This window comes from Passer montanus, unplaced genomic scaffold (genome assembly GCF_014805655.1).
Source record: "Passer montanus isolate IOZ18808 unplaced genomic scaffold, ASM1480565v1 scaffold11, whole genome shotgun sequence".
NCBI classification, from domain to species: domain Eukaryota; kingdom Metazoa; phylum Chordata; class Aves; order Passeriformes; family Passeridae; genus Passer; species Passer montanus.
The window spans coordinates 2,737,033-2,755,732 of record NW_024357613.1 but is presented as its reverse complement, the minus strand read 5'-3'; positions in this window follow the sequence as shown (position 1 = coordinate 2,755,732).

Below are 18,700 nucleotides of genomic sequence, written 5' to 3'. Positions count from 1 at the left end.
GAAACTGCGCAAGAAGCCAAAACCAGGCTCCAGAGAACTTCCATCAGTTTTGACTGGCCTTCTGTTGACTTGTCTCCTGTAACTAGTTCCTTCCTGTGCCATTTAAAGAAATTTCAGTTTAAAAACCTCAAAGCCAGTGACTTGTTTGTCACTTTTAAGTGCTGCTATATAGAGTACAGTTAAAAAGCAGTATTAGTGCTCGTCTTTTACCAGCCTTCTCAAAGCTGTATTAACTGAAATCACTGTAAAATTGTGCTTGCAGTGACTTTTGTTTGCTTTGCTCCCAGTCACAGCTCTCAAGGGGAAAAAAAAATACATGAAAAATGCAGTAATATTCCATACCAAGTATACAAATTTGGCCTGCGACTCCAGGACCATCAGCTGAGAAAAAATCATCTCTAAGTCATCATATTCTCTTGTTTGGTATGTTTCTTATAGCTGTAGGTACAATAAGCTTCTCCCACACTTGAGATTTGATCCTGATCATACATCTTCATTAGTAATGCATTGATTACCAGGGGTTTGGTACAAATGCTTTCCCATAGTTCCAGAAAATTCATTGCAGGAGTGCCAAAGTTAACACTGACATGAGCTCTCCATAGGGAGGATGTACTATGTCTAAGATGTAGAAAACATGTCTAAGCAACAGAGACCCTGTGTTGTCCTACCCAGAATGATTTCCAAAGACTCCCAGGGATGCCATCTTAAATTTAGGAACCTGTCTCTAGTTGCTCTCAAAGCCACAGGAGTGCTATTAGAAGACAAAAGGACGTAGGAAAATATATAAAAAATCCAATGTAACTCTTGTACAGCCTCTGCCGCTCCATAACAAACGAATAATAGTGTGTGGCTCTCTTACAGCACTTTATCTGGGGATCTCAGTGGTTACACAATGGATGAGTTAGTTTTTCTCTTAGCCTAAATCAGAGAAATGTCCAAAACAGAGCTGTGGGAACACGGTGCCTCTCCAGTTCAAATCACAAGTCTCTGGGAGCCCTTCAACACATGGAGAAAGCCTTGCTCATGGAATATACCTTGTTCCATCTCCATGACACGGTTTAGCTCCAGCTGGCAACCAGTACCAGGCAGCCACTCACTCACACACACACCCACCCCAATGGCACAGGGAGGAGAATAGGAAAAAAAGATAAAACCCATGAGTTGAGACAAGAACAGCTCACTACTGAAAATAAAATAATAATAATTGTGGGAATCCATAAAATCAAAGGGGTTTGGGAAAGCTGCAGAACTGTGATTAAAGCTAAGCAGTAGCCGTAAAATAAGTCAGCAGAAAAACTATGCAAAAAGTAGAAAAATAAGGACAAACGGAACAATGGTCTGTGTATTAACACTTGTTTAGAATAACTCCCTAATTTGCAGAAAAGTATATCTAGTGAGATATTAGGAAGTTCTAAGCTTAATAATGGAGCTCTGTGCATTGGGTTTTAAGGCTTACAAACAGGTATTGTATTTGAAATAAGCAAGCATTGTTTTAACCGAAGGTACGTGTGCTTATAGTGGTTGGGTAGAACTACCGTCAATATGCTTTTGCTGTGTGTGATTGGTCAAAAAACTTATGAAGTAAGTTGTAACATTTAGTTCTTGATCTGCTGCCTGGGGTGGGAGCTGATGGCATCTTCCCATTGTCATAACCACGTAATGAGACTGATGCTGGAAAATAAAACAGCTCAAGGCACGTTCTGATCAGTCCTGTCCCATTCGTGATTTGTACATAGCCCCCAGCCGGCGATAAAAATAATAGTAATAATTAAGAAAGTAGCAGTAATGAAAAGGAAGATAACAAAAAGAGAGAGATAAAGCCCAAGAGAGGCACATTATACTCAACACAATGCTCACCATGCACTGACCAGTGCCCAGTCCATCCCCAAAGCACAATCAGCCCCTCCCAGACTACTTCCCCAGCTTATATACTGAGCATGATGTTTTATGGCATGCAATATCCCTTTGGCTAGTTTGGGTCAGCTGTCCTGGCTGTGCTCCCTCCTGGCTTCTTCTGCGCCTCCTTGCTGGCAGAGCATGAGAAACTGGAAAGTCCTTGATTTTGGGTAAGCACTACTTAGCAACAACTAAAACATCAGTGTGATACCAACTTTGCTCTCAGGCTGAATGCAAACCACAGCGCTGTACAAGATACTAGGAAGAAAACTAACTCTGTCCCAGCTTAAGCCAGGACACTCCCTTTAGGCACAGGGAGGATGCAGAAAATCTGAGGGTTGCACAGAGCATACCAGAAGCAGCTCAGCATTTCTTTGCTACTGTTTCTGTGCTGATACTTATGACATCTTCTGCATTCTAAAGACACAAACTTGAATTATGTTATAAGAGAGCTTGAATTCTAATATACATATATTATATATACCTATGAACAATACATTGTACAGAATATAAGCAATGAGGCAGATGTGTGCCTTGTAAATATAAAAACTTGCTTTTTCTTGGTATTTTGCATGTAAATTCTTTTTGGCAGAGAGATTCATGCTAACATGAAGAAGATTTTTACCAGAATTTGAGGTGCAAGAATAAGTGCAAGATATTTTTAATATCATGTTGGTCTTTAATGGTCCAGAATTGTGCTTAATTTAGCCTGAACACCAGTCAGTTAAAGTATTATTCTTTAATATAATTAATAACATTTAATATCATTGTTTTATTTTTAAAATCTTTCTCAGACATCATGTGCCACACGCTGCATAGGATATAGACCTCTAGATATCCAAACAGCTCTTGGCTCCTCGTGTTTAAAACCCTCAAACCAATGGCTCCAGGCAATAGTTTCCAGCACATTAGAGCTAGGACAGCATTGTTTAAATGTAAACACCCCAGATTGCAGTAGCCCTTGTCTTTGCCTTCCTCCCCTGGGAAGTGATGGCTTCCCATGTTCAAACAAAACACTTCTTCAGTGCTAGGTCACTTTCTTGGTCTCAACACTGAGCAGGCTGGACTCGCTGCAGCCGCTGTCCTTGACACAGCTTCCTTCAACCCTACAGGGAAAGTGGTCACAACTAAACCAGTAAAACCTCCAGCTAACCAGTTCTCCCAGCAGGTTAAAAAATGTACATGTTAAAATTCCAGGACTGTCCAACATTTCACTTGAATTTCTCCATAGCAACACCAATTTGGTACTGTAGTCGCAAAAGAGAGTATAAAAAAAAAAAAAATCCAAGATCTACAAAAAAGGCCCTTCAACTTTAAAGCGAACGTATTCTTGGAGGAGTGAAGGCTCTGCTGTGCAGATGGCTGTTTGCTCTGTGGCTGGGAGCAGACCCTCTCAACGAGGAGGAGCGGGGAGTCACATAGCGTATTGCCCTGCCAAAGCAGCGAGCCCTGCCGATGGTGACTGCGATATTAACTCCCGGCGCTTCCTGCGGCTGCGAGGCAGCGGCGGCAGCAGCGAGTTCCACTTGCCCCCTGCCCCCCACCCCCAAGCCTCCAGGTTCAATAAAGATTACATCATGGAATAAGTATGCCGTGTAAGCCTGAGAATCAAAGCCGTCACAATCGGCGGCTGTTTAACTGTACTGCGGCTGAAGCCCCTGCGCGCACACTTCCCCCGCGCCCCGCCCGGCCCGGCCCGAGCCCTCCGCGCCTCCTGCCATTAAGGGTGGTGTTATTGGGAGAGGAAAATCTGATCAAAACTGTCGACGGCAAACTGACAATTTTCTATGGATTCAATGAAGGCCACCTTAACGATTTCCCTAATTAATGGATGACATCTTTGGCTGGAGGAGAGGCGCTGTATTCTACTCTGCCTTAGTCTTTGTTAACCTTCTAATTAACTTTCGTAGGTCACCCAGGTCTCCCAAACCTAAAAGTGAAGAGAGCCATTGTGCTAGAAGCAGTAAACTTACTTTTTCTGCCTGGGTACTTAAAAGGGAGAACGATTATAGGCAGGGAAAAATAACTCCATTTAAACTCTTTGTGACTGCGCAGAATGCGTAGGTCCCTGCCTTAGAAAATAATTGAAACACCTTTTATGCCAATATTTGCATGCATAATACACCAAATTAGCAAATATACATCTAAATTCAGCTGCAGTTCCAAATTGATTAGAGATTTGGAGGGGTTTTGGTTGTTTTTTTTTTTTTTTTTTTTTTTGGAATGAGAACTCCAGTGGGTCGACAAAAGGAATTGGATTGCTTGAGCAAATTGCAACTGCAACAGCCACCAGCTTTTACACGGCATGATCTCCAGCAAAGAGCCTGGGCTGATAGTACACACACACACATTCTAACTCTATAATATTAGGCCAGATTAATCCCTGTGGTAAGACCATTGAAGTCAATGGAATTGTATCAGAGATGAATTTGGTTCACTGCCTTTTGTGGAATCTAATATGAATTGACCATTGAGCTGGAGGCATCAAAGATGATAAATGCAGCCCTCTTTCAAACAGTCTGATGCAACCCAGAAAAGGGCAGGCAGAAGGCATTTAGGATGGGTGGCCTTTTCTTCTGTCTACAGCTTTCTCAGGGAAATTCTGCCCTCATTCACGCCCATTGACTGAAGTCAATTAAATTATTTTAATAAATTGTAATTAAAATTCACAGTGTACAATGAAAGACTGAAACCTCATAGCATAACTTGACTAATAAACCTGAAGTTAATTGCTTCTTGAAAGTAAAGATTTAGAGTGCTTCTTTGGCTTAGAGAAGAGACATGAAATTAATTGTTCTGAGTCTTTTCTACTCAACACAGAACAACAGAGGGGAGTAGAAGAGAGTAATAATTGTTCCCCAATATAAACATACAAATGTACATCCCTGCACAAATATCTGACTATGCAACCCATATTCTTGGACAGAATTAACTGAGCTTAAAATTTACATTGGAAAAAAGCCTGAAACAGTACGGTTTGGAGAATTTTCTTGGTTAACTGAGGAAGAAGCTTGATATAGTGATGAAAACAGGCCTGAAAATCAGGGTATCTCCAGTCTTATCCTTCACTGCCATTGGTTCACAGTGGAATATGTCAGCTTTGACCTTGATGCAGTTTCTCCCTCTTTAGAGAAGTTATGTGTCAGTGAAGTAGCATTAAAAAAAAAACAAAAGGCCATGAACTAATCAGATGTGAAAGCTGCAGTCAGGCAAAATACAACATGCCTGACCAAGAGTCAGAGTTCTTGGAATTCTTATTTTGATGGTTTGGTTCTGCCTCCATGTACATATTCTCTAGTAGAATAATTGGTAAGTACATTGGCATCTATGTATCTTTACTCTCCAAAGAAGTGGCACAAAGTATGTTAATGATCCTCCCAAGGGTCCCTTGATTGCCCTAGAAATGTCTTGATTGTGGATGAGGAGATTTGAATCATGGCACCTATCAAAAATATCCTCAGTTGGACACGCCTTGTATGTTTCTGCCTGCAGTGTCCTGAGGGATGTTTGGCATCATGTGGGACTGACTGATGGGGAAAACCAATCAAGTTACTGGTACAGGATCTATACGGAGAAAAGAAGCAATTCACTCTCCCTCTCTCTGGAAGTCCCATCTCTGGACTGCTGGAGGGCTAATGGAGGCCCAGGGCTCTACCTTGCCCCCAATGAACACCAAGACCAGGCAATGATTTTCCTGATCATTCAGAGGAGAGACAAGCAATCCCACATCAGTGGTTATGGTTTATAGCTTATGAAAAATTATATAGCCCCCAGCATCAGGGTCTCCCTCAGAAGGAGTATTGCTACTAAAGCCAGGGGTCTTCAGAGAAGGGAATCACTGTTAAATTCTCAGGAAAACTGGGCTCATTCTCAGACACAAGACAAACCTCCCATGGGATATGGAGCCAGGGGGATTCATGTCACCTGACCTTTAATATCCATGTGATGTTTTCTGCACGTGAACCTTGTGAGACTGAATGCCTTGAAAGTCAATGGAAAGTAGGACATCATACAACTACTAACCAAGGAGTGCTTATATTGAATATCTGGAACAGCAAGAATGAACTGTGCTCCAGGACACTTTTCCCATGATTGACTATGAAAAATCCACAAACAAAACTTGAACATGTGCAGCTAGCAATGCAAATGCCTGTCTGAGGGCAGATGAATCCCACCTTCATTCCCTCTACACCTTGGTTTCCCATTTGTAAGGAGATGATGATTTTTCCATTCTGCTCTTTTTTCCCTCCTAAGCTGTCAGACCCTCAATGACCTGTCTAGAATTCACCTGACAGGAAGCAGACTATTAAATTGGCATGTTTATGAAGTAATTAATTTCATCCAAATTCAAAATCTAAAATAGATCTGAAAAGTGCGTCACAATACATATTTTTTTCTCAGCACAAAGGAGGTGAACATAACCAAGTCTTCAATTTGGATTTTTTAAAGTCAAGTAAAATTAATCTCTTCTGTTTGTTTATACAGTACCAATCGCAACAGAGGGCTCTGATAAAAATAGTTTCAATTTCTTGTAATACTCATTTAACTGCTCTTTGCATCGTAAGTAATGCAATGACTAATTAATTGGGAAAACCTAGTTAATACTCAGCAGAATAAAATGTAAAACATTTTTCTCAGTGTCATAGTTTAATCCCAGCTGACAACCACACAGCTGCTTTCACACACACACACCTCCCACTAGTGGGGTTGGGAAGCAGAATCAGAAAGAAGTTAAAACCCATGGGTTGAGGTAACAGCAGTTTAATGGTTGAAATAAAATATAATAATAACACTATGATAATAATTGTAAAGAAAAGGGAGACAATGAAAAGAGAGAAAAAGATAAAACCCAAGAAAGACAAGTGATGTACAATACAATTGTTTACTCCTGTTGACCAAATCCCTGCCCATTCTGGAACTACTACCAGCCCTTCCCAGACAATTCCTCCTGGTTTGTATACTGAGCATGACGTTCTATGACATGGAATATCCCTTTGGCTGGTTCAAGTCCCCTGTCCTGGCTGTGCTCCCTCCTGGCTTTTAGTGCATCTCCTCTTGGCAGAGCATGAGAAACTGGAAAGTCCTTGACTTTGGGTAAACACTACTTAGCAACAACTAAAACATCAGTGTGTTATCGACATTATTCTCAAACTGAATCCAAAACACAGTGCTGTACCAGCTACTGGGAAGAAAATTAACTCTCTAACAGCCAAAACCAGGACACTCAGTAATGAACATAACAATTTAAGGCTTGTTATTTCAAACTAAATGGATGATCAGTGGAATTATTTCACAGCAGCTGGAACACTCATTTACCTTCTTGACACAACATACTGGGTTGTGTGTACCCAGAACTGGAATTACCTGTCTGACTCTGACATTAAAGTGCTTTCTCACAGTTTGTGGAAGATGCCTCCTTGCAGTTCATTTTCCAGAGGAAATAAATTCTTTTTACCAGATAGTGTAGATCCTTTTAATGTGCAGCTAAATTAAATTATGCTCAGATATCATCTAGAAATAACAATGCCATACAAATAACAATAAAATGATTTATGGACAGAGAATGTAAACCAGGGCACCTAAAATCATATAATTTATCTTGTCACAACAGAAACATGATCCTTTTTAGTCAAACTCAAGTGAGGTCCAACCCAGCTCATTGAATGCACTGCCTTGGCAAGACTGGAGTTGGACCTGAGATACTGTAAATGTTCCAACTCCAGTACTATTGCCTGAAATAGAAATTCCACCTTGCCCTCTTCTCAGCCCTGAGGGGTGTGATGAGCTGCCTTCCCAGCCCAGAAGGTCTGTATGGGCTTTCTCCATCCTCTGAACTTTTCTGTGGGTGAGAAGCTCATAGACTCAACAGAAAGAGAGATGTCAGTCCTTGTCCTTTGCAACTTTAGAGTGACCTCAACTCTCAAACGTGACCTTTGCTGTGACACAAAGCACAGCAAGGCTGCACATTTGCTGCTTCTTGGTAGTTTTCATACCAAATATGTTTCATTTGCAGGAAAAATATAGTGTTTCTTTCCCTGCTTGGTGCTCTGGCAGAAGCAGCCTGGGCTCTGAGAGGCAGAAGGCTTGAAAAATGTATGAAAAATCAAGGCTACCTTGATGACTAACTGATGCCAGCAAACATAGTGCCCATGCACAGACCACCCTTGTAAAGTTTCAATATAATAGGTCTGCTTCTCTTAGAAGCCCAAAACTGCCTATACAGCTCTAAAGACAGACGAAAGCACAAGTCTCCTTTTTATTTCTCTACAGTCCCCTGTACAGTGTCAGAACTTTGTCCATGAGCTGCACCAGACTTACAGTCTGAGACACAGGCAGGGTGACTGAGCTGCTTAGCATTGTCCCATAGTAGACAGGAGGAAAAGTAAATACTTTATCCCCAAAATAATGGTTTTTAAAGTGCCTCCTGGTTGATATAGGCACCTGTATGTTGATCTTGGCACTGAAGAGAAAATGTGGAGTGAAAGGAAAGCACTTTGTTCAGTCCTAGTGCAAGAGCCATTGCTGAGCACTAGACTCTCTAGATAGGAAGCAAAAATGCAGTCTCAGAAGACAGATCCATCTGTCCAAGATCCAAATCCAAACACCTGACAAGTTCTGAGGGTTCCAAGGGATTTATATGGATGAAAAATATAAAAGGGAATCCATAGATTCTTCCCAGTATGCCATTGTTTCATTTTAAGAGTGTCCTTTATATTTCCCAACTATACCAACTGAATCAGGACCATCGGCTTTGGAAACCTTTATGGCCACTCCTCAAACTGGATTAATATGTCAAAATCCCTTGTACATAATGGCACTGTTGTGTCCCCAGTCCTCCTTGCCTCGCTGTGGCCTCCATTATGTCTGCCAGCTGTGGTGCTAGTTCCTTTCTCCTCTTCTTTTATCTGCTGCCTTACAGGGTGATCCTGGTAACCATTCCTTTTCATCCTCACTGTCACTGATTTGGTTTCTCTTGCTGATTTTTGCAGCTTAAGTCCTATATTTAGAACTCTAGTTTCAACTCCTAGTTCAACAGAGAGCACTGACCTCTCTGCATATCTGTTTCTGCCATTTGCAGAAAGACCTTGTGCACTGTCCAGTTACTTTTTGGATACTCTGATTGTCTTTTTTTCCCCCCCTTTTTGTCACTCCTGGTGATAGTTAGCCCCAGCCCTTCTCTTTGCTTCCATCACTGCCCTTCCCCATGCACTAACTGCTAACTCTTCCAGCCTCTATCCTGCCTTATTTCATCCAGGCATGTGGTCTGGTGAATTTCTCTAGACCCTTGTGTTTGTCCTCTGCATCTTTGCTTTTATGCTTGGAAAAAAATCCTTTCTTCACCCACTCCCTGCTACAGTCCCTTCAGCCTCCCCCATTGCTACTCTTCTTTCATTAGCACTTTCTTTCTCCAGACTCACCAGCAGACTCTTTCTATGGATCACCCTCTTCGTCTGTTTTCAAAAAAGCCTCTGAAGTCTCTGCAAAAACAACCCTCCTCTACATACCATTATGCCTTTCTCATCTCCTTACCTCTTATCCTTTCAAATGACCAGTTTACTCCCATTCTCTTGAACTCACCTCTCTGACACTCAGCAGTCTGGTTTCCAGCCACTTCACTCTGCAGGAATTGCTCTCTCTAAAATCACTAATGATGTCCTTCTAGTCAATTCTAACCACCTCTTCTCCAGTCCCTTTCCCTTTGATTTTTCCAACACCTTTGACGTATCAGACCATTCCTTCCCTTGGAGTTCCCCACAACTCAGCTGCTGTGCTGAAAATTGCCTCCTTTCGTTTAAGAGCTTGGTAGCTGACAGCCAGAATAGGGGCACAATGAAAACGATAATTCTTTGTATTGTCTTCTGTACACTAATGAAGCTCCTCTTAGGAAACCATGAAAATTTTAAGGGCATACCCAACAGTAGGGAAAACTCCAGCACAGGATCTCTTTGCTTCCTATAGACCTCTATGCCAGACTTAGTGTATAATAAAGGAAATTTCACTTTCATATCTTTGGAGTTTCCTTGATGGAGTTTTGTAAGGAGGAAGAAAAAGGAAAATAAATGAAACTAATAATTTCACCTTTCTACAGATCTGTTGATTCCCGTTTCTCTCTGTTCACTGATAAAATCGGAGATGGATTAATTCAGAACTATAACAGATATATAAAACTGACAAAAAGAGGATCAGCCTGGGAAGATAGCTGAGTCTTTCCAGTGTCAGGTTAGCCAAAAGTCAAAGAACATCCAGAGGGCAAAAGCAAATGCAGTGGCGTAGCGAAGGTCACAGTCAAAGGTTTGGGGGAGGGGGGTGTGTGGTGTGGTGTTAAATCCCCCAGCTCAGTAGTGAAGCAAGAGGCTCTTTTCAAGTTAAGCTATACTTGCAGAGCTATATAGATTATGTGAACAGATGTTCCCACTGTTTGGCTCTTGCTGTACCCATTTTACAAAGATAGGTCTACTTAAAACATAAACAGAATGTAACCTGTAATCACCTTATGTGGACCTTAAAATACCAAAAGTTCATGAGCAAAGTGCACAGAGATATAACACACAAGAATTATCATTGACTTCAGATAAAAATGCTGCACTCTTGTACTCTTCTACTCTAACTTCAAGCTGGTTTTCTCCTTATAGTCTGCAGCAAAGCTGTAGATGATAAATCACACTGTGTTTTCCATTAGAGGCAGAATAAGTTGCAGAAAATGGTGTTTAAAAAATCAAGGGAATTAACTTTAACTGTTGGATGCCCTACTCCCTCCCCTGTGTGTCAAAACAATTAGTGAGAGTTAGATCAAAGGATCCACTCTGCAGAAAGAGGAGAAATAGAATCCAGTGTGACATATTCCCTTGCAAAAACAGAATGTATGCAAATAAATTGCAGGTAACCTGGAGATCTGATACTATACCACCTCCAGGAGGAGAGGGTCAGCAGTTACACCTGATAATAGCCTCTGTCTTTTATTGGGGATCATTATTTTCTAAAAGAGAAGCTAAATATTGATTATGCGATACCTTAAATACCACAAGATTATCAAAGCAATTACAGGGATTAACTCCCCAAAATGCTCCAGTATAACCTCAGCTGCAGAAACTGTGCCAACTTGGTAATGGCTATTAACATCTGTATGCACAAGAGTAATCCCCTGGTTTTCTTTCTTTTTTCCTCTCTCTCTGATTGCTCCTATATATTTTGTAGTTTTTCTGAGTGCATGCAATATACCTACTGGGGATCTCATTCTACATTTCCTCGTTTGACCTGCTTAGAGTCAGAGGAAGTCAAAGGTTATTCAAGAAGCACACAAGACATCTATTTGTGCTGCCCACTCCCACGTGAGAAAACCTTCCCAGATGGAAAAAGCCAGGAGACCCTGCTGGTCACGAAGTCCCACATGATATGATGACTTTGAACATGTTGACTCAGTTTCATTCCCTGACAGGACTATCTGCCTAAGGACTGAATGTCCTGCAGACACCTTTCAGAACAGCATCAGATGGCTGAAGAAGTTTAACCCCCCAAAGAAGAGCCCCTGCTTGGTTTCCAGCACAGTTGCATAGTCCAGGGTCCTTGGTAGCTTTCTATTCCCAGAGCCCACTCCCATGCTCACACTGATGAGAACGTCTCCCTTTTGCTTCCATTTTCCCCTCTTCTCTCTTCTCTTAGTGGGAGAAGCAACTTTAAAGCATGGGAGAGACAGACAGAGAGAGCATGACGCCCTATAATCCAACAAGTCAACTTCCCGAGCTCAAACATGAACTGATTTTTTTTTTCTTCCCTCGCCTTATAAAAAAGAAATTGACTTTTGTTTGGAGTTTGTGAAAAGTGGGACTCGGGGCCCAGTCAATGGGGCTCCCCGCGGCGCGGGCTGAGTGGAGCCATCTCGAACCAGTCAGCCGCGGCACCAATTAATCCGCTCTTTGTCACAGCCCCGGCCCCAGCAGCAGCGGCAGCAGTAGCAGCAACACATTTGGCCATTGTTCAGACCTTCATGCAACGGGATTTACCCTTTCAAAGAGGCAGTTTTGTCCCAAAGAGTTCGAGCGGAAGTTTCTCACTGACAATTTGCCCCAAATAGATAGATTTGTCAGCAGCAACCTTTAAAAGCAAAAAGCCATGGAGGAAAAAGGGGAGAAAAAGAAGTGTGAAGGGAAGAGCAAGTGCATCCTTGTCCGTCTGTCTGTCTGTCTGTCTGGAAGCCTGTCCTGAGCAGGTGGGGTGGGTGCCAGGCCTGAGGTACAGAAGGGCGAAATGGCATTGATGGGGGCTCTTGTTCGTCTCAAGGCAGATGTAGCAAGGGAGCTAACAAGCTCCCAGGCTGTTGTATAGCAGCTCTGACTTCTGAAAGCCTTTCAGGAACTTCTTTTACATGGCATTGTCATGCCTGCTACACAGCAATGTGCTAGGCTGGCCAGGGTTTCTCAGCCTCAAATACTCCAACAGCAGCTCAACGCTGAGAGGTGCTGGCCTCGTTCTCTATGGTCTTGCCACCAAAAACTGCATTTAAGCCAATGCAAGAATTTTTTTGCAAACAGGCTGGTGTACCTTTTCCTATACACAGTGCAGTGGGGCTCAAAATCCAGGCAGGCAAAAAGGGAAATAAACACGTGTGTGTTTACCACACTGATGCTGCTGCGCTCCTTATGGGTACACCATTTATTCTTCAAGGTCTGCTCACATGGACAGAGTCAAACCTGCTCTGTTGCAAACTGCAGCTATTCACAGGCTCTGCTCTTGCTCCCACCCTCAGAGCACAGCACTGCCCAGTATCCCTGGCTTACACATGGAACCTGCTCTTCCCCACAAAACTTCCTCCCATACTCGAAAACCAGAACAGGAAAATGTGCAGGAAACTCTCTCCACAGTGTGTTTTCCAGCAGATCCACATCCACGTACAGACAGACTCTTCCAGCCTTGCTCTTGCACTGGAGAGCAGCAACTGGGAAGTTCCCAATGTCCCTAATAGCACAAATCTTGGAAAAAATGGAAGAACTATGCCTGCTCTCACCTGTGACTCCACCTTCAATTACAGCCACTGAGCAGGTGGGGAGGTGAGGGGCTAGCACATTCCTGTGAGCACCATGGTGCTGAAATCTAGAGCCCTGTTTTTCCCTAGGAAGGGTTGGGAAGGGTTGTTCAGCCTGACAAGAATTGCCTTTTGCCTATGAGAAACCATCATCTAATCACCTACTCAGAAAGTACAGCCTGCTCTTCCCCAGAGGTCTCTGCATGGCAAATGAGCCAAATTCATGGGAGAACAAGTGGTTCTGCTGCAGTCTTAGTGCTTATCTGCTGCCACTCTGGCAGTCTGGCTGCCCAAACTAAGCTGAAGAAATCCAGTTTGCTCATGTAGATCTGCTGCAATCATCTGACCTAAAAGAGGGCATGAGAAATCGATGCAAGGCAGTTATATAGCCCTAAAACTTTGAAACAAACTCTGGAAACTCCATTGCTGGGTGACGGACAGTCCAGCACTTCTGTCAGAGTATTTTGTCTTGCTGTATCTAAAATGGGGTTTATCTGTGTTACTCAAAGAACCTTATTGTTTGAGCATAGCCCAGCCCACTGTTGTTTATTTGATGGCCTTCACAAGGTAAAACCCTGTCCTGGCATTCTCATAACACATTCCCCTGATTTATATTTGTTTAATAGATCCATGCTTCATAAAAAAGAGGCACATAGAGATAGTGGATCACACCCCACCAGAGAGATAGCATCTCCTATACACACGCACCTGTAATTCTCTGATATTTATAGCGATAAAATATTTTTATGACAATTGCAGCAGAAATGTATCTGGAAAAATCATGTGAGAGCATGAGTAAAAATATCTAAAGTCTCTTTTAAGACCACTTAGAGCTCAGAATCCCTGGGTTGGTAGCACCTGAGTGCCCCACACTGAAGAAAGCACTCCAGGCACTGGGGTTTGTGAACCACCAAAATACACCGCAAGTTCAAGGATATGCATTGGATTTTAATGGTGAAATCTTGGTTGGGGACTGACAGGGCTCTTCCAGTCAGGCTGGAAAAGCTTTTATAGGCTGCCTAAAACTTTGACTGTTCACGTCACATTTTCAGCTCTCGTGCACCCCAGCAATCTTGCTGAATTTGGTTAAAATACTACTTATTTCATGTTTACAAGGGAAGACTGTGGGATCAGAATCTGCCTCAGCGGTGTGTTTTCACTGGACTACATTTTCTGTTCAGGCAGGATAAGTGTAAACAGCACCAGGATTATTTCACTTTACAGAGGAATATGGCAGACCTCTGCTTTCCACTTTTCTTAGAGGTAAAAGTGCTAGATATTGTTATACAGGCTCAGGCCATTGGTTTTGCAAGCTTACCATCATGCTCTCAGCAGTGTCTGAAATCTCAAAAGGCAGAAAACCCCAACAAACCTCATAATACATTTAGCTAATTGCTAAGTGATGCGTATTGTTCTCTCCTCTGCTCGGACTTGCCACTGATTGCTCTACCTGAAAGGATACTTCTGTGACCTATATTTTATGAAGCAAGAGATAAAGCAAGCCTGTCTATAAATTTCTTAGTCAGTTATTAAACTATACATATCTTCTCAAAAATCTCCCCGCACCAACTGACTCAATAGTTTCAAGCAGTGCTGAATATGATATGCTGATTCAATGCTGCATCTGGAAGTATTTACCGTTGTTGTTTTTAAATTCATTTCCCAAAATAGATACCACAGATCTGGTCTCCAGCCAAAATCAAGAGATATAGATAAATTGAAATCAATGGAGCTGAGCCATTGTATTACAGCCAGAAATACAGCCCTTCCTAAGAGCATTCTTTGCTGCCACTGACAGTATTTTTTGCAATTGCCTCAAAGGTCAGCTTGTAAATAGGCTTCTACAGCAAAATTTGGGAGGCCAGTCTACCACAGAAATTATTACATTGAAAGGACAACCAATCAGGGTGATAGCTGAGGCAAGTCTTTCCTATGCACAAACAAGTACTTAAGATATAGCCAGAGCTATTTGTTTGCTACACTGATAAAATGATTTTTAAATGTTACAGCATAGCTCCAAGATGTATTTATTCTTTGTAGTCAGACTTCTTTTGCTGACAAATTAAAACTATTAAAGACCAATCTAATTTTAAGTTTTCTTTTATTTGGTTTATAGTATATTTTTTTGCCCTCTTATTTGGACCTTTCACTTCTTTTATACAGCAGTGTCTCTGCCAGCTTCAGTATTGATACTGTCTTTTGTGTTCATGTCAGGAAAACTAAAATGAGGCCGTTTCTCGCTAAATTAGATTGCAGCTGTTGCTACATCATTGGCTTATTACGACACTTTGATTTATATCTAACTAGCAAACTAACAAATAAGTCAAGTTACTAACTAGAGCCGCTTTGTTAAGCGCTTGTCTGGCATTGTCTAGATGGGATCAGGTACCAATGTAGGCGTATAAGCCAAGCCTGACATATCCCTTTCAAAGGCATACGTGATTAATGGGGCATTTCATTGCTGCAAGTGAACTCAGGCTTGTTCCACCCCTGAATACAAGTATTGAGGAGAAGTGCCATGACTTACAGCGATACTCTTTCCTCAGTTATCTTTCGTAGGTTTAAATTTCCCTGCTGTTCTGCACGATGCTGGTGTGCACTCCAGATGCACACGTGGAAACTGAGCTGTACAGTCGCTGTTGCTCGCAGCCATTATCTATCTTAACTGAGCACGCGCAAGGGAGAAACTTGCCACTTTTCACTGGCATCTGCAGGGACACAGGGTTTGCTGGATAAATTACCCCACTTGGAGGATGGGCTGGGATCTGTTCAAGCCCAAACCCACCAGAGGTAACTGATACATTCACTGTGGGACACCTCAGCATGCAGAGATGGAACATATGGTGCCACCAGCTCAGGGAAAGTCATCCCAGCTGCAGCCAGAAGGCAGTTTTGTTTTACAGAGGGTACATGAGCACAGGGAAATCCCTCTTGCACCAGGAGAGAGGGAGTGCTCACAGGACAGACTACACCAGGTCATCTTTCTGTGCCTTGGATTTTCACATTTCTGGAAAAAATACTTTTCTTGATTCAGCTGGAGAAAATTCACAGGACCAGACTGTGATGTACTTTTGTTTTGTTGTAGATTTTGTTAGTTAGCTGGGGCTCTCAGCATGCTAACCTGGCCCCAGGGCACCCATGGTGGCTGCCAGGGCAGCTACCACACAGCATCCTTAGCCATCAGAATCAGCTACGTTGGGTGTGTGGTGAGGCTTAGCCCCAGGTGGCCTCTCAGCCCCACGCAGCCACTTGTCCACTCTCACACGGTGGAACACTGGAGGGAATGGGAAGAGTAAAACTGAAAAAATTCATGGGCTGAGATAAAGACAGTTTAATAGGTGAAGCAAAAGCCATCCATGTGAGCAAAGTAAAACAAGGGACTCATTCACTGCTTCCCATGGGCAGGCAGGTGTTCAGCCATCCCCAGGAAAGCAGGGCTGCATCACACATAACAGTGACTTGGGAAGGCAAATGCCATCACTCCAAGCATCCTCCCCTTTCTCCTTCCTTCCCAGCTTTATATGATGCCATAGAGTCTGGAATATCCTTTAGTTTGTTGAAGTACTTCATCCTCTCCCAGCTCCTGACACACTCCCACCCCCTCTATAGTGGGATGGGGAGAGGCTGAAAAGGCCTTGACTTTGTGTAAAAGCTGCTCGGCAGTAATGAAAACATTGCTGTGTTATCAACACTGTTTCCAGCGCAAATCCAAAACACAGATTTATGCCAGCTCCCATGAGGAAAGTCACCTACCTTGGCCAAAACCAGCACAGTGAGATGGCCCAGGAAGGACAAGAGGAGGGCCAATGCCACCACTGCTGGTTGTACAGTGCAGGGCCCTCCCAGGAATGCATCTGTGGGGCAGGGGCTTTGCAAAGAAAATTTAAAAGATTGCAATACCACAAAAGAGTTTGTTAAGTGCATTTCCACACAGGGAGCAGCTCGAGCTGGGCACAAAGCAAAGCCATTTTACAGACCAGGAATGTGGTGGGACAGCCAAGGAGAAGCATGGTCTCTTTAGCAGCTTTCACAGTGATGCTGCCCATCCATCTGCATGCAGGGGGATACAGAGAAAGGATTTGTGGTGGTGCCACAAAACACAGACTGCGACCTACAAAGAAGGGAAGGCACCTTAGATTTCTGGGGTGATTTGAAAGAACTAAACCCTGAAGGTATTTATGCTGCAAGGCTGCTGCTGTTCTCATCTCCCTGCACAGGGCTGCCTAGGGCACCAAAGGACATCTCTGGATATCACCCAGCACATGCACCAAAGGAGGGGAGTGGAGGTAGCTTCTCAAGTATCCCAAAGCAAGAGCAGCTCCTCCTCCCAGGAGAAAATAGCTCTATCCTTTCTCTCCTTATCACCTTTCCAAGAAAACAGGTATGTTAGATTTGTCTTATCTTACCAACCTGGTTGCTGTTGAGAGAAACAGATGAAAACTGCACTTCCATATATTTTGCTGCTATATCCATACACCTCTGGCATCTTAAATTTTTTCCTCACCTGACCTTCTTCACTTTTTCCTTTTTTTCCTTTTATTTACTGAAGACGTTTTGGCCCCCCATCCAAAGACCAGAGCAGAAAAGCAAGATAAAGGCAGAAGGAGTTCTATACTTGAAGATGGGTCACACATTGGATTTTTATTGCTGCTAATACTCCAAGAAAATAAAATATACCTGGCAAGAGACCATGGCACTATGCTGAGAAATATCACCAAGAAACAGTAGAGTCCTGAAGGAGATACACTTGGAAGGGAACACATGCCATTTCCTGCTGCAGGATTGACAAGTATTTGTACTTCCAAGGCAGTACAAGGAGACAGTAAATTTCACTGCTGTGTTAGTAGCTTCTGTGTATGTAGGCCTGCTTGGTAAACAAAATCTGTTTAAGCCAACAGACAGCTAAACACTATACAGATGTTCATTTACTGCCAGCACAGTGGGGTGAGGAAGAGAATCAAAATAAAAGGTAAAACTTGAGGGCTCAGATAAAGGCAGCTTAAAGAAACAGAAAAGGAAGGGAAAATAATATAATGGTAAAGGGATATACAGTGAAAGTGATGGACAATTGCTCACCACCAACTGACTGCTGCCCAGCCACTCCTCTTGCCATCTCCCCCCAGCTTTTTTGTTCAGCAGGATGCTGTATGGCATAGAATATACCTATGGCCAGCTTGGGGCAGTTGTCCCAGCAGCATCCCCTCCCATCTTTTTGCACATCCCAGCCTACTCTCTGGCAGGGCAGCATCAGAAGCTGAAAAATCCTTGACTTTGTATAAGCACTGCTCAGCAATAACTAAAACATCAGTGTGTTATAACATTATTCTCACCCAAATCCCAAACACAGCACTATGCCAGCTACTATGAAGAAAATTAACTACTACTCCATCAAAAACCAGGATAATATGGTAAATGTTAAATAGCAATAATGGTAATCATTACAAGTACTAAATGTTAACTGTAATTTCTCACCGTTTGGAAGCTGAAATACTTTTTGTCCAAATGGCCCTGGAAACAGCTTTGATAGAACCTGCAGCAAAAAGCTGGAGGTGGGAGAGAGCTCTTCCCTCTACTTTTGGAAGTACTCTTGCTTTCTTTTTCAGGGCTGAGATATCTCTGTCCATCACAGGAACCATAGGAAAGGCTCTGAAGAGAAAAAGGACAAACCTCAGCTGGTACAGGTTTACAGAGCAATGCCAGGCACAGCCCAAGGAACAGGGAAGGGCTGATGGTTTGCTCTCTGCACAGCAACAGCAGCTCCAGCCCACATGCAGAGCCATCTTT